This window comes from Papilio xuthus, unplaced genomic scaffold, assembly GCF_000836235.2.
Source record: "Papilio xuthus unplaced genomic scaffold, Pxut_1.1 DF828142.1, whole genome shotgun sequence".
In the NCBI taxonomy this organism is placed as follows: Eukaryota; Metazoa; Arthropoda; class Insecta; order Lepidoptera; family Papilionidae; genus Papilio; species Papilio xuthus.
In genome coordinates this window covers 1,112,241-1,125,357 of record NW_013530507.1, presented here as the reverse complement: position 1 = coordinate 1,125,357, position 13,117 = coordinate 1,112,241, and the positions used below count along the sequence as shown (strand labels likewise).

The 13,117-nt window shown below is 33.5% G+C and overlaps 1 protein-coding gene across 1 annotated transcript in view; it reads right to left on the bottom strand.

Annotated features, from left to right (window-relative positions):
* The window catches only part of LOC106114290 (hemicentin-2), a 220,266-nt gene extending 210,039 nt beyond the window's left edge, over positions 1–10,227 (bottom strand). Inside the window, exon 1 of the mRNA XM_013307429.1 lies at positions 10,088–10,227. The gene's annotated coding sequence lies outside the window, so the exon portion shown is untranslated. The remainder of the gene's footprint in view (positions 1–10,087) is intronic.
* Between the last annotated feature and the right edge of the window lie 2,890 nt (positions 10,228–13,117).

Sequence of the window (13,117 nt, the reverse complement as noted above, 5' to 3'; positions counted from 1 at the left end):
TCGAATTAATAATGAAGAGCGTTGGTTTTGGGACAGACTCGAAAAGGAATTATTTATTAAGGTTGCCTGTTTCGATATTCTTCTAACGTTTATTCAGGAAAATACTTTAAAGGTCGTAGATAAAATATTCTCTGTATATTCTCGATTTTTAAATGATAAAAAGTCTGGAGTTTTATTAAATTTTAAATGTAAAATAATATTGAATAGAACGGTGTTACAAAAAATCGAATTAAAGGCTTTTAAGAAATTTATTTTAAATATAACTTAATCTAGATTCGAACATTGAACTTTACAGAATTTTACACGAGCGATGTATTTTCTGTTGAAGACGTCTATTCAAATAAAGATAATTTAATGGAAACTATAAGTTGACAGGTAATCAAAAATTGGAGTGTCTACGTAATATGGAGAAAAAAATCATGCTTCGTAGAGATGACGTATTTGTGTTGCTGTTGCTGATGACTAAAACCAAATATTTAAATTTTTGTCTGTCTGTAAGTCCGCAAGGCCGTGTTTGTTTCAGGCAATCTTCGTAAAGGCTGCACCGGTTTAGTCGGGAATTTTACATGAAGGTAGGTGATATACATACGTATATTTTTAAATCGTGCGGTGACCAAGTCGTCGGCATCTGCTAATAATAAAATAAATCTAAGTTAAATTGAATTAAAGCTACCATTAATTAGCCGTTTTGTGGTGTACAAGTACAAATCTAATTAAATTAGAGCTAATTTTGTTAAATCACGACATATTATCGGTCATTACGAAAACAACAGCGCCACCTAATTAGATATAACAAGCTGACCAAATACAACGCGTATCTGTATTTATCTATTATGTGCCATGTTTATGAGAAATTAATGGAACGGATCCAAATTATATCCAGATGGTAAAGAATTATTAAATTCTCGAATTGAGAGACACAACTTTGCTTAGTTAATAAAAATGTATGACGAAAAAAAATATTTTTTGAGTCCAATGAAATTTTGCTCAACTATTTTGATTTTAGAGATATTTTTACTAAACATAGCATCGCAGCGCAGACCTATAAGAAGCCACACAAATTTTTTTAAAAGTAAATAGGACATTCGTTTTTAACAAAAAATAAATCAAGCATGTTGACTTTCAAACTGATTTTTGCGTGAGAATACTTTACTAAGCGCCCACTTAAGTAGCTGTTAAACGCCCATGAGTGTGACAGAGTAAGCAAGCATAATACTTAATATTAAAGCAGATTTAAGTTTGACAAAGCGCTACAAAATGCATGGCTGAAGAGTCAAAGAGCTGTTAACATTGACCGCTGACCTATTAGCAAGTCTCAAGGCTATACGTTGCGTTCAACAAACACAAATATTTGTGCAATGTTGGTGTGTTTGACAAACTACTTAAGAACCAGTATCATTGGTAATCGGTAATAAATTAGTCTTACTGATATTATAAATGCGAATGTTTGGATGGATGGACGAATGTTTGGATGGATAGACGGATGTTTGTTTGTAGGTATCTCCAGAACAGCTGAACGGATCTCGGTGAAATTGGACATACATATAGATCATAGTCTGGAAAAACACGTAGGTTACTAATTATTTTTTTTAATTCCGCGCAGACGGAGTCGCGGGCGACAGCTATAAAATATAAATGTTAACGTATAAAATTCCTTAACATATTTCGGGACTTTCAGTAAAAAAGAAACTTGCCCTTGGCCTCGATTCAGGGTTGAATAGTAAGAACGGTTCACAGCCCAACTTATTAAACAATATTATCACCCTCACCTATTATGCTATAAAAATAATATTCGCTACACGGATCTCAACTTTATTGCACAAAACATAAGATTCATTTTTCTCTGTTACAAGGATATTTGAATCAAATCAAGATATAACTAAAATATAAAGCCCGTAACACGATGCATTGTATACGTTTTCAATTGTGTGACCATTAAAATTGTTTTCATTATGAAAAGGAAATCAACACATATTTAGAAAGTTATGTGTTGATAGTCTAGTGTTAGTTCAAGGATATATTACGTTGGTTCAATTATCTAGGAATAGAACGTGCTGTTCAATCCGTCTTCTGTTCCAACGTGAATCCATCCGCATGGAATAATATACAAACTTCATAAGTAGCCTATGTTTTCTTCCAAACTTTTTTTTATAGCATAAGGTGGCAAACGAGCGAGCGGCCACCTGAAATCGCTGAAATAGCGAAGTGACCGTCGCCCATAGACATACGCAATTGCATATGCGTTGCCTACTTTTAATCGACGGGGGAGAGAATGCACAGAGAGAAAATATTTTCCCTTCCCATGAAACTTCTTTTCATCCGGAAAGTCCACTTCCACTTCCCATCCTTTCCTTATAAGAAAAATGATGGGAAGGGAAAGAGGACTAAATAAGGCCTCCGGGACGCACGCTCATCAGACGAAACGCGGAATTGCTTCCACTTGACGCCTGTCTTCTGTGTGGTCGTGGTATTTCACCGGGCGAGCCAGACCAATTCGTGCGTAGATGTTAAAGCTGGCTCTACCACTGTTAAAAATAAACTATGTTCTAAATGTGTGCTAAATTTCATCGAAATCTGAACCGCTGTTCTGGATATACCTTAACACAATCATACATCCATACATGTATAAATTCGTACTTTTACTATTAGTATATAAGTAGAATAGTATCTAAACATTGTCAGTTATTAAAACAAGATTATTTTAAAGGTGAAATTTCACAGAATTTTTTTCTAGGGATTTAGAGAAATGGAAATGTCAAATGCTAACACCTTGAACATACAAGTCTGGATTCGGAAACTAATAAAAAAATAACGTAATAAAAACGCTAATCATTCACCAGTCGTAAAATTTTTAATCATCGGAGAACAACACGGCTGTCCGATTTTATACTTCCCGTTGAGCGGCCAGGCTTGCGCCTCGCTTGCCGCCTCATAGAACTGGCTTGCGTCCAAAAAACTGCTACTTTTTACTACCATTTACGTCTAACGTTATGCATTGTCTAGTGAATAGTTGACACGCCTACACCTTATAATTATTCAGAATTATGTCAGTTGAAATTTTCGAGAAATTGCTGTCGCCCGCGACCGTGAATTTAAAAAACCTTATAAAAAGCCTATGTGGTCTTCCATGTTTTAATGAAAAAATAAATAATATTATAGTATCCTAATATTCTTCTTTTATTTATAAAAGAATATCTTCAATAGAACTTCTATGAAACAAGTTTTTGTCAGCGCAATATGAAGGCGGTAACATTACATAATCCCACATGTTTGACTATGATAAAAAGGACTAGGCAAAGGGTTGCTGTTGATATGACAATCACAGTAGTATATAATGCTGTCTAATATAAACGCATACAAGTTTAAAAAAAAATTGACACAAAAACAAGTCTTTTTTTATATACCAGATGGGGGCAAACGAGCAGCGTGAACACTGAGGTGTTCAACGACGCCCATGGACATCAGCAATACCAAAGGAACCGCAGATGCGTTGCCGGCCTTTGAGATAGTGATAAGCTCGCTAAGTATGACAGTTAGTAAGTTTAAAACTTACTTTTAACTTTTTATTTCATAGGATTATGCGCTTGATAGATCGTGTCTCTTAAAAGTCCAACATCGATCGGTGCGAAATTAAATGCGAGGAAAAAAATCATGTAGACCGTATGTCGTCACGTAGAAATGTGAGAGGTCGCAGCCGATCTGTATCAGAATTGGGTTATATTGGATTGTCGACCTGATATTAACACCTTTCCTTGTAACTCAAATGTATTCCGTAGATTTTCTATACGCCGGTGAATAACAAAGATAAACTTCTCAAAAAATAAACCTTCTTTTAGACGAACTATGAATTTTTTTGTCTTACTCTTCCTTATCCTACTCCCTATTAATATTATAAATACGACTGTTTGGATGATTAGGCAGTTGATAAAATGGATGGATGGCTGTCTGTTTGAAGATATACGCAAAACTGCTGCATGGATCTCTTTGAAACTTGGGATAATCGTAGAACATAGTCTGGAAGAACACATAGGCTACTAAATAAGTTTTTTTCGTTTTAATTCCGGGCGGACGAAGTCGCGGGCGACAGCTAGTTATATACATACATAAAGACACACCCATTTTATTTAATTTTATAGACATAGGTTAACATTGTGTACATTGCACCACAAAAAAGGATGGGAAAAAAGCAACACTATAGAAGTAAATTATGTCTTTTGTAACACCCCGTGTCAGACCCAACGCTTGTAGGGTCCCGTCTATCCACTTTACTTTTTGCTGCAATTACAGTCTCTTTACATTAATGAATAATAAAAGTTTTTACTTTTTTAAACGTAAATTTCAACTCAGACATGTATATTGTAATTTATACTTAGCAAAGAGACGTAAATAGAAGAGTAGTCTTTCTGAGATATTTGGTTTTCAAGTTGATATCAGATTTTTTAAGCAACTTCATTAAATATAGTTTGGAATTGCATGGTCGTGCGCAACAAGCAGTATTACTAATATTAAAAATACGAATGTTTAGATGGATGGATGTTTGTTGACGAATTTCAGTGAGATCCGTACAAACTAGATAGCTGAATAAATTTGGCAGATATGCAGAACATAGTCTGGAAGAACGCACTTAATTCAATTTTTTTTCCGCGCAGATGGAGTTGCTAGTGAGAGCTGGTATTCAATAATAGCTTCAACAATTTGATCTTTATCATTAAAGCTTCACGTTAGGAGTAATAATTAAAAAAAAAACTAAAGATGTCTTATGAATAATAGTGAATAATAGTTTTTTTTTTTTTAATTTTGTAGACAGATTAGAAGATGTTAGTTTAGCATTCCAACTAAGCTCTAAGCTTTTGCTAGGATATGGTTTACAACAACAGTCGAACGGAGGGATCCGAACCCCCGACCACGTGATCGGAAATCTGTACACTTTAACCATTAGGCTATTGGCACTTCATACTTATATACTTTGCAGTAACGAATAAGGAAAAACTATGAAAACCTATTTATTTACATTGTTCATAACAAAAGAAAAAACAAATAAGGAAAAAATATCTTTATCCCTGAAAATATCGGAAGCCTGACAGCATTGTCATATTTGCGTTTTATTTTTCATCAATCAAATAGTTATAATTACATTTCAAGTCACTACAAATTAAAATCCTTTATATAAGATTATCTACACATTAACTCAATAAATAGTAAAACAATTATAATCACAGTATACTTATAGTTTGTTCTTTTTCTTATTTTGTTTGTATTGTTTCTTTATTTAGATGTACGTCGTGTTTGCCTGTAATTGATATATGTTTTAGCTTACTAATTAAGATGAAACCGATGTACTAAATATAATTGTATTTAACATATTTTGTTAATAATCCTAAATAATAAACTTATATAAAAACGGCTAAACACTCACGTATATTCGTCCGGTGGCGGCACCGACTAGTTTCGAGCCCATCCGGGGCCATTCATCAGTGAACGACGGGCTGCGTCCACGAAATAGTACCAGTCCCACTCACCCTAATGAGGGTCCCCCGATGGACTCGAAACTAGTCGGTGCTACCGGACGAATATACGTGAGTGTTTAGCCGTTTTTATATAACTTTACTAAATTGTCTCACGAAAGTGTGAATAATTTAATCCCACATAAATGAATAAATCATCTGACGTTCTAGGTCAGACTATCAAGTTAAAAAAATTCTAAAAAAGATCTAGTGTTGGTCAATTAACTTTTATTATTATTAATTTAACTTTATAATTATAACTTAAATATAAAGGCGTCAAGTCAAGCTCAAGCGTCAATAGCCTAATGGTTAAGGGTACGATTTCCGATCACGAGGTCGGGGGTTCGAATCCCGTAAATCGACTGTTGTCGTAAACCATATCCTAGCACAAGCTTAGAGCTTATTTGGAATGGTAAAAGAAATATTAGTAAATTTCCATAAAAAATCTGCTAATATTTAATTTAAAAAAAAAGGTCATTACACCTTTCCACCTGTACGAAAGTTTATTCAGTATTAAAGTTTATACATTATCTACACACGGTCTACAGTCGTAATGGGATATGTGTCTAGCATACTAACGGTTCATTATTTTTCTTTAATCATACGTGCTTGCCTGAGATACGTCGAGTGATGAGAAACAAAAATCTCTGACATACTTCAACCATTGTTGCAGATCTCGTCTCTTCCATTTTTCTTTTGTTCAAATATTTATTAATTCGATGGAATGATTTGTACATTTCTAGTTGTGTACTTAGGATTTTATTTTTAGTTGATTGTTTGTTTTTTATTTAACGTTATATTACGATCATTGCGTTATTTTAGGATATGTGTAAACCGCAGATGAACATATTTTTTATCTCTGTTTAGTTTAAAGAGAATGTATGGGATAGAAATAAAGTTTTTAAACAAGTTTTATGACAATGAAAACACCACTGTCAGTTAATCAGTATTCTTATTAAAAACAAAATAAACAATCGAACATCGCTTAATCTTACTAATAAATGCGAATGTTTAGATGGATGGATGGATGCTTGTTTGAAGGTATCTCTAGAACTGATGAACGGATCTTGATGAATAATAGAACATATTATAATCTGGAAGAACACATAGACTACTAATTTTCTTTTTTTTTAAGACCGCGCGTACGTAGTCGTGGGCGACAGCTAGTGTTAAATAACATCGTAAGATAATCTAATCGGTAAAGGTATAGAACGTTATTACGTTTAATTTCGTCTGGAAAAACAGTACTAAAACAAATGTTTCTTACACGTGATTCGGTAGTGAAAATTCTTGCTAAGTCACATTCCGCGCCTGAAAATAATGTGAAAGCAAAGATTTGTCAAATGTCTTTGTGTTTAAAGAAAGAAATAAGCGAGTGTAAAAGAATGCGGATTACTCTCTTTACATCTATTCGCTTGTTATTTCCTTCGAACACAAACAAGAACACATTACCTGCTACATCTTGTTATAAAGAAATATTGCATTTCGCACATATTGCGAGACATAACGCGTTGCCTTCGAGTCTACATTCAGCGTTACGGTACGCTGGATACCGTATTTATGGTACATTATTCTTATTTAGTGTCGCAACGTTCCATATTTTTTTTAGAACTGGTACAAACTATGTACAAAGATTTTGATACATTTACTGGCATAGTATTGTTGACTTTTAAATTAAACTGTCGCATAGTGATGATTTCGCGTACTAAAATTACACCAAGACCCTTAGTGACCATTTATCCACCACTTATTATGTATCCAATCTTATGATGTTTATGTTCAATATTTCACAGTACTGTGAAATATGATTATGGATTTCTTTGATATTTTTTTTTATTTCATGAAGTGGCACGAGCGAGCGGTAACCTGAAATCGCTGAAACAGCGAAGTGACCGTCGCCCTTAGACATACGAAATTGCATATGCGTTGCCTACCTTTAATTGAAGGAGGAGAGTATGCATAGGAAGAAAATCTCTTCCCTTTCCATGCATCCTCTTATCCGGAAAGTCCACTTTCCATCCTTTCCTTATAAGAAAAAGAGTGGAAAGGTAAAGAGGACTAAATTAGGCCTCCTGGACGCACAGACATCAGACGAAACGCGGAATTGCTTCCACTTGACGCCTGTCTTCTGTGTGGTCGTGGTATTTCACGGGGCGTACCGGGTCAATTGGTGCGAAGATTTTAAAGCGTGCTCTACCACTGTTTAAATCGTAATATATAACAAATTTAAAGATCAAAAGAATCTTAAAAACTTATTTTATAAGGAACATAATTAAATCACAAAAAAACCAACGTTACAAAGTAGTTGCTTTCATCTTTCAACTTCTTCGCGAGTCGTGGTTTTCTATTGTTTTTGCTAATTAAATGCAAAGCTTCGCCCGTCCTAGAGATTAAATGTCCGCTGGGGACTGCCATCTCTCAATTCAGAAAGACGAAACTTCACACGAAATATGTATATATTCAATTAAGCATATTCAAAGGAGATTTGGAGAGTTCCACAAATCCTTTATTATCTAAACAAAGGCGTTATACTAAAATTAATTAACTTTACAAACGAATTACTATGTCAAACACCAGTAGAGTAGGTTCATGTGACACTATTAAAGCCCTACAAGAAAAAACTATGACAGTTGCAAACATTTTAGCTTAAAAGATGTCGACTCTACAAAATTAGGCATTATCAGAAATCGCTATTTTTGAAATCTTACTAATATTATAAATGCAAATATTTATATGAATGGAGAGACGTTTGTTAGCAGATATCTTCCGAACGGCTGAACGGTTCTCGTTGAAATTCAGCATAGATGTAGAGCATAGTCCGGAGGAACACATAGGCTGCTTATTAAGTTTTTTTTTTAAGCGATCGGTTGACATTGCTATAGTTAGTATATAATAAGGGTCTATATTGTTTGTAATTCCACGACTAAGAGACTACGTTCGAACAGGGCGTGGTACAATTCTATCCAAACTAACAGACTCCAAAGAATCCTAGCAACAGATTTATGATACTTACAAACTCTATAGTAACCTCCACAAGCACATACTCAGACAACTATGAAAACGCCGTAGTCTACAATACCAACTTATAATAGCTTTTAACTATTACTAACAAGGTTGAAAATCGCACATCATTAGAGAAATTATTCAAAGGGTAAGTGCGACTTTCTTTACATAGTCCACGTTCATTTTTTTATTTACTTTTTATTTAAGTGGCTCCAAAAATGTCCATACACTTTGTCTGATTGTACCTAAATCACTAATTACGTCAGTAATTGTTGGGTTGACTTTTTATTATTTCTACAGTTAATAAAGACTATATCGGATTAGCTCTCTTAGGCTAATAGAGTATAAGGTAAAAATTAAGATTTTTGTGTAAAATTTATTATTGTAAAAATCAGAAGTATTATGAGAATTAATATCTTAGAATTTATAGATTTTTCATGAAAATAAAAACTTACAAATTTAAGTTCTTACAGACATTTTAAAATTAGGTTTTTAAAACCTTAGATGTAGTTAAGATTATAAGAATTTATATATCGTACGATTTTATATCTAAATACTGGCCTTAAACATGACCACAACGACGCGAAATCGCGGAACCGGCCACCGGCTACTTGGATAACGACGATTTAAAAGGATTTGAAAGAAATTAACCTTGACAAACAAGCCTCCAATAATAGTGCTGTCTTGAGAACTAGGACAAGGAAGGATCCCAAATAAATGGGTAAAAGGCATCGATGGATAATGATGATGATGATGATGCTGATGCTGATGATGATGATGATGATGATAATGATTTTATATTATCAAAAATATTCTTATATTTATTGAAACTGTACTGAGGTTAAATATAATCTTTATATATACCTATCGGATTAAAAAGCGCAGCTTAACGACGATTAGAACTCAACCGCTAAAATTATTCTGATATGTCATATTTTCTAAAACTAACAGTTTTTAAACATTACAAAACCTTCAAAGACCACTTTTATTACATAGTTTTTTTTTAAACAAATACGTAAAACAAGAACAACCCTTAAACCGAAAACAGCTAATTACCTAATAAAAACAATACGACCGTACCAGCATTAGGGCAATTAAAAAACAGTACTGCCTCCGCCCTAACAATAATGGCCATTTAATTTGACAATCAATTACTACCTATTTTAATTACTTTAATTGCACTTAATTACTAAAGGAACAATTATATAGTAACTCTACCATTTAATATATTTTAAAGAAAAAATATTAATTTTAATTAAAGATGATGGAAAGTTAGTAATGACGCATTATCCTGTAAATTGAACGCGATCCTTAAACGGTTACTTCATGCGGATGCAACCCGCTCAGTCTAGACGCGTTCATGCGGCAAAATTATATTTCTATGCTTAGCGGACATGGCCTTAAATATTTCTCAAAGCTTTGAAAGTATTTCGAACTTAAGGCAAATTATTTCCGAACATGTAAGTAACGTCACTATGTAATTATGTAAAGATAAAGATAATTAGGGAAACGTAAAGATAAACATAAAACTTATTCACGCTTCACGCCTCTATCGTTAGAAAAACAAGTAAGAAAGTTACCATTTTTCCACACCATCAAACAAAACGAAGAGCTTTTCGTGCTAGTTGTTGCTTCGTCCCAAAGCACATCACAGGTTTGTCACCACTGAAGTTTTTTTTCGTCTTTCACACAAACAACACAAAAAATACACAATCACCGAGTCTCCTGACTGTACGCGTAGCGCGCGACGTAGCTGGCGCTCGGAGGCGGCTACGAGACTGCCGCTACGGCGGCACGAAGTCGCTCGATTATTACCGAAGCTGACCGAAGCTTGCCGAGCGCGAGCTCGGTAAGGCCGGGCCAAATTTTGCTCGGTGTTTCATATTTTATATCGGTTGGGACGAAGCGGAATTACGAAGTTTGCTCGGGTAGGTTTTTATAACGTAACGGAACCGTGGCGGCTGGCGCTCGTTCTATTTGGGTAGGTATTTTTTACAACGCGGCGCGAATTTTTCATTGTTCGCTTTGCCTTGCACTTGTAGGTTGTGTGATTTTAATGGAGCATAAGCTTTATACATTTCGCGCCTCAACAACGGCTTACTTCCGATCCCATGTTAAATGAGACACATTTTTTGTTAAAGTAAAAAAAATGGAAAGATATTATTATAGACATATTATAATATAATATCAAGTTTTAGTTTCTTAGTCTCGGTTTCTAATTAAAGGAATTTTATCAATTCAAATTTATTCGAAAATTAATAGATACATCCAGATATGCCTAAGGTGTAAAGTATATGATGATATGAGTGCCAATTCGTTTGCCAAAAGTATCCATTACACAAATCTCTTCAAATTAGGACGGGGTCCGATATGCATTCAACGCAAAATATTATATAAGAAATAAAATATATATTTTTTCATTAAATCAAATACTTCTGTAAATTTCTGTTAACTTTTATTTTCCCCGTGTGATTTTTCGAACTGGATAAGTAACTGGAAATAAAATTTGTAACTAGTAGCTCCATCTAGTAACATACTTTGAAAACATTAAAGCGGACGCTTGTTTTATTCGACACTAATCAAATTTAATTGGAACGTTCCATTTTCAAATAAATAAAATTAAAGTAAGCTCTCTACAGGGCTAAATGGTAGTCGAGATAATTTAGTTTGAGCAAATAATTTTTGTTAGCGGTAGAGCGTTACGTTCATTTACATTTTCAGTTGTCATAATTAATGTTATTGTAGTGAGTTAATATTAAAATTTCTATAATGCGCAATCAATATTCGATTCATGAAATCGATACGACAATCATTTAATTTACTTTGTAGGATACGTAACCGTAAAAGACTAAAAGAACTTTTTTGTTATTTAATACGAAAGAGGATAAAATAAACATGTATAAAACCAATCTAAAGATGTTTTATTTCAGTCTGTATATTTAAGTATAAACTAAGCAATAAATTTGAGATTTCCCTCATAATATTTATTTTTATGGCTCTTAGCATGCGGCAGAAATAAGAGCAAAGAAAATGCCTTTTTAAAATCAACCTCAAGTTAACATAATCTTTGACGTTGACGCCAAACACGACACGCGCAAGTATTTTTAATTTTAATTGCGGAAATTGAAAAGGGATAAGACTTTTTTGAAAAGTTTTTCCTTTTCAATTTGCCGCTTTATAATTCAAAAAATGAAATTTATTATATATAGACGTGTCTGCCTTTAAAGTTTTAAAGCGTATTTAGTTTTCATTGCGGTGCTATGGAATATTAAAACTGTAAGTTTTTTTTTTCATTATAACGACAAGAAGGAGATAGGAGGTCAGACATAGTTATAACTATTCTGTCAACCTTTGATATGTCAAGTGTTTATTCTTGCAAATGTTGACACCTCTACCCAAATTAAGGGTTGGCTTACACGGCTATCAAGCAATAGCAGTTTGGAGTAATTAAAATTTAAAAAGAAAATTAACAATTACTGTAGAGAGAGGGAGAGCAAAATTATTGTAAAGAGAGGATCATTAACCTGCCCTTATCCCTCTGGGTTGGCTAAGTAAACCAATGCAACTTAGGGACCTTCAAGAAGTGAGCATACCATTTCCTTAAAGGCCGGCATCGCATCTGCAGTTCCTCTGGTGTTGCAGATATCCATGAGTGTCGTTGATCACCTCGGTGTTGACGCCATTCGTTTGTCCCCTTGTCTTATAAAAAAAAATATACTACTCCTCCATTCATCTCTATAAGATCTTTAGTAAAGATCCAAATTTTCCTGATTTAAGCAGTAATTTTTGCCTATAAGCATTAAGTAAAGGCGCTCTATAATGCATATCTCCTTATTGAATTGTCTAGGAATGTAGCCTACATTATGAGCATGTGCCGGAAGTTAACCGCACATCAGCTTGATCGCTTTAGGGGAGCGACCAAAATGTTCATAAAATTTCAAAGATATAAAATTGTGAAGCTCAATTTTCTACATAGTGGTGTATTTTACAGTTAACTTTAAAGAACAGTTTAACGCAATTTACTATAATAACATTGGCCAATAAGTACAATTATTTTTATCTGATTCCTATCGCAAAAGACGTATGAAAATATGTTATTAATATTTTGTTATTTTCTCGTTGAATTAAGTCTTATATTAATTAAACTTTAAATGTACGTACGCTCTAATTAGTTTCTAAATAGGCGTGTTGAAGTGTTTCATTATAAGATGCTGTTAAAGAAAATTTGATTTTGTAATTAGACGTGAAATTTAACCTTACATGTCGGATAAAATCCAATCTGAGCCTAATTATGCTGTTATGTTTCGCGATGTTATATATTTCGAAATGTCTTAATTCCTATATTATATACATAAGTGATATTTATTTATATACATGATATTGTCTAGATGTTTCCTTCGACTACTTCATACACGTAGAGTTTAAAAGTATGAAGTGTTTTTTAATTTTTTACATTCGAAATAAAGTTGCCACATACAAACTTTTACCCCCACTTAAGACAATTTTTTTTTTATTTCCCTTATTTTATACAGACACTGCAATTTTATTAATTTATCGATATAGTTAAGAAGTCGTATTTTATTTGTAAGAAAAAAAAACAACAAAAAACT